The 2,975-nt window shown below is 41.6% G+C and overlaps 1 pseudogene; it reads left to right on the top strand.

Moving 5' to 3' along the window:
- The first annotated feature begins 1,501 nt into the window (after positions 1–1,501).
- LOC149199153 (protein SAWADEE HOMEODOMAIN HOMOLOG 2 pseudogene) lies at positions 1,502–2,325 on the top strand (annotated as a pseudogene).
- The last annotated feature ends 650 nt before the right edge of the window (positions 2,326–2,975 follow it).

Below are 2,975 nucleotides of genomic sequence, written 5' to 3'. Positions count from 1 at the left end.
CACAGTTCACGGCTTGACCAACAGTCCACGGCTTGATTAACAGAAACCAGACAGATCAAATATACAGACAGGCAGACCAAGCATAAAAATCCAGCTCAGAAATCTCATCTAAGCAAGCAAACAAGACAGATCAAGGTGCATGACAAACTCCAAGCTGTTTGGTTCGTAAACCAACCCGGATATTGACTAAAGCGGCGTTGATCTACTCCGCTACTGCAAAGCAATAGCGTTTCGAAGGCTGTCTGGCCGTACTTCAGGCTCCGTCCAAGGTTTATGAATCAAACAACAAATAGCTTTCCCCAGTGGAGTCGCCAAATTGTTGGAGAGGTAAATCCCCTCTGCGAACAGAGGCGATCCCACTAGCCCAAAATGGGTCTAGCAACAATCAATCAACGCTACCATGCAAGTTCCTAGTTGCAAATTGAAAGTGGATTACGAGGACCAACCTGGAGTCCAACGCTAGTGTCGTAGAAGAGTTGATACTCCCGTTCCCTTGCTTTGGCAGGTCACGATCCTCACGATCTCCACGAATGGATACCTGCACATGCAAAGAATGAAGCGAATACAAGCATAAAATCCACTAAATACAACTATATATCAGTCAGAAAAGATATAGATCAAACATTATCATAACGAACAATAAGATCGGAACCATAATGATAGTCGTTTATTAATGAATAATCAACAGAGAAAAATACAACCAAAGTTCTGACGTTGAATCTCTCCTCTGGCTGGGGGAGTAGCTACATATGTCTTGCAATAGACTTTTCTCTCTCTTTGATGATGAATACACAGCTCAGACTTCTGGCAGCATAACCTCCCTATGCTCCAAGACTTTTACTATCACTCAAGACAAGCGTTATCACTACTAGCACTATCACCACTACTCAAGAACTAGCTTGTCAAATGCATGAGGACAAACTTTTATAGATGGAGAAGGGGAGGAAGATACAATGCATCAAGACACCCATTATGGATTGGCATTATCTCCAAAAAGCTGTTGTGGATAGATGTAAGGGATAGATGATGAATCTCGACATCTAGAAGATTAGCTTTATCCTCAAAAGACTTCATGACTTGAAGGGAAAAAAAATCCGGGTGCGCATTTGTTAAAAATCTTTTCCAAACTCGGTTGGCGCGGGTGTTACTCTAAGACAGAGCGCCAATGGGCGCGCCTTCTTTTGAGGATCTCCCTCATTGGCACGAGTAGTACATTGTGGACCCGCGCTAATGGAAAAAGGGCACTTTTCAGGGATATTTTGCGCTAATGGAAAAAGGGCACTTTTCAGGGATATTTTGCAGGAGGTGTCTTCAGGGCACATGAAGTCCATATTTAGGGGAACATAATGCAAGTGTTTTTAAGTTATGTCACTACTCACAGGTCCCAGAATGAGTCCTCCAAAGTACGGGAAAGGGGTAACAGGGACGGTGACCAATGGTGACAAATTACTGTGTAACATTGATGAAGACTGAAGGCTATTTTGGGAAATGCTCGAACTAGATGGGGTTTTGTGGACGACTGTCATCACTTGCAAAGAAGTTCAGTGCAACACCAGAAAGGGCTGGAAAACTCTTGTGCAATGGAAGCATGTATGGACTTGGTTTCAGAATAAGAAGTATGCACAAAAGCAAAGGGTACCAAGGTTCTAGGAAGACAATCGCTTCACATCGTGATGATTCAAGAGCAAAGAGAGTTGTGACCAATTTTGTAGCTATTTCTTTAGGAAGAATGGACCAAGATGCTTTAGAAATGGAGTTTGAGGCAAAATCCTCAAGAGATGGGGTGTGGAAGTTTGGGTAAGGTTTGAAAAGTGTGTGAGACAACGTTCACTTCCTTTCGAAGCTTCTGAATGTGTAGCAGTGCTTGCTTTCAGGAGATCTCATACTTTGTTTTCGGGAAGGTAAAGAGCAAGCATTTCACTTTGATGCCCATGTCTTCGATGCCCAAAGAAGGCGACATGATGCTAGGGGTTGTAGGTGTAGGTTCTGGGTTCGGTATGACCCTGACCAGTCTGAGGAAATAGTACCATTGTGGAAAGTTTTCCAACGGCCAAAGACATATTACCGGTTACAACTAATCCATGCTTCCAAATAATTATCAACAATTGCGCTGGACCAAGGATCTCAACAAGTAAAAGATGCCCCTGCAGCTCCCGTGTGTCATTTGGAGAAGCAACTCCAGAAGAATTTCATCTCTCACTAGAAATATCAAAGATTACAAGTCAGGTTATAGAAGACAATGTTCAGTCTTTAACTGCTCCCAAGACTTCCTCAATTTTACAGCCGCTAGAAGGTCTATCTACTGAGTTCTACAGATGCATATAGCATTGAAGGCCACCAAATAGACCGCCTTCCATTGCATAAACGTAAATTGATGACGTCATTGACGAAAAGCAGAGGTAGCATAAAATACTTGTTTGCGAATTCTCCCACAAGGAAGGAATTTAAACACGCCTCGATAGTCATAGCCCTTCGACGGATGGGAGATTACTCAACAGGCACTTCAGTGTACTATGGAAACTAAAGGATAAGAGAAACTAGGGGATTTTTAAATAATCGACGGTTTTCAGACGCAATAACCGTTGGAAGGTCAAAGAGAGCGAATTGCAAGAGAGATGAAGCTGGTGCACAAAGATATAGTTCCTCAGGGCCCTGGGAGCGTCAAGCTGATTCTTAAAGAAATATTCTAGTCACAGAAATTGATTCTAGCCAGAAAATTGTTGCACTTGCATTTACTAATATGGATGAACCTTCAAATAGCATGGTTGATGTGATGGAAAAATGTACAGTTCAAGATGGAGAAAAACAACTTAGGGGCAATTATGTTATTGAGAAACACACATTGAAAACTTGAAGATAAATTGTATTGTAATAGTCAGTTTCAAAAGCTATCTTTCTGTAAGAAGCAGTTTTGCTAGTTTTCTAGCTTTATATTTATTTTTCTGGTATAATTAGTAATTCTTCATATTTTGCAG

The sequence above is a fragment of the Pinus tabuliformis genome, chromosome 2_1 (genome assembly GCF_031772625.1).
Source record: "Pinus tabuliformis cultivar Carrire ecotype Pingquan chromosome 2_1, CPIR1, whole genome shotgun sequence".
NCBI lineage: Eukaryota > Viridiplantae > Streptophyta > Pinopsida > Pinales > Pinaceae > Pinus > Pinus tabuliformis.
This window is presented reverse-complemented; position numbering and strand designations above follow the sequence as displayed.